Source organism: Urocitellus parryii, chromosome 5, assembly GCF_045843805.1.
Source record: "Urocitellus parryii isolate mUroPar1 chromosome 5, mUroPar1.hap1, whole genome shotgun sequence".
Taxonomy (NCBI): domain Eukaryota; kingdom Metazoa; phylum Chordata; class Mammalia; order Rodentia; family Sciuridae; genus Urocitellus; species Urocitellus parryii.
The window spans coordinates 78,324,634-78,325,735 of NC_135535.1; positions in this window are offsets into that span (position 1 = coordinate 78,324,634).

Here is a 1,102-nt window from a genome sequence, read left to right on the forward strand (position 1 = left end):
GTCCGCCCCTAGGGGTGGGGCGAGGAGCCAGTCTCGGGCTCCCAACAGTTGAGCCCCGCCCGGGCCGGCGGCAGCGCGTGCCTCGCTGCCGCGGTCCTAGTGCCGGGTAGATGAGCCTCCGCTACGCAAAGCTCAGCCAATAGCCTTAGGTTTGCAAAACTCTTTTATTTGTTTGTTGGGATAACTCGAGCGGTCCGATAACTTTAATTTGTGTCCGAATTGTTACAGAGGAATGGCGTGGAGCTGAAGCGACCATGTGATCCCCTGTGTGTGCAGGAAAGATTGCAAACCAGACGCACAGAAGAGCAAGCAAGAGTTTATTAGCGGAAGCCTGCTGTGGTGGTGATACGCCTTTAATCCCGACAACTCCAGAGGCTGAGTGTCTCATTGGGCAAAGGTGCGACTTATGCAGTTGAGGGGGAGAAATTAAAAAAAGGTCCACCTGCTTCAGCGCTTTTCAATGTTTTATTCACTCACATTACTCAAAACAATTTCACTCTATAGGTTCTTAACCAAGAAAATGGCAATCCTTCGTGCTGGGCACTACAAACACTGCAATAGGCACAATTAATTCAAAGCAAGCAATTCTAACTCTAAGGAATGCAAACACTTAATCATAACAGACCTATTACAGATATTTCTTTTTTTTTTAAGGAAAGGGCCTCTTTTTTTTTTTTATTGGTTGTTCACAACATTACAAAGCTCATGACATATCATATTTCATACATTAGATTGAAGTGGGTTATGAACTCCCAATTTTACCCCAAATGCAGATTGCAGAATCAGGTCGGTTACACATCCACAATTTTACATAATGCCCAATTAGTAATTGTTGTATTCTGCTACTTTTCCTTAGAAATATTACAGATATTTCTTCTGCATGCTAAGCTTAAGTGGTCCTTGCTTAGCATCTGGATGGCCATTTTAAGGAAAAAATTTCGCTTTCTTACCCAGGGGGTGTTTCTGAGAAAGGCTCACCACTCATACCAACCCAAGCCCTAACCTCCCACATTAGTACCTGCCCAGCTCTAATTCCTGAGCCTGTCCCATAAAAGTCCCAGAACCCAAGCTTGTTTTGCCTCTCTCTTTGCTATAGACAGAT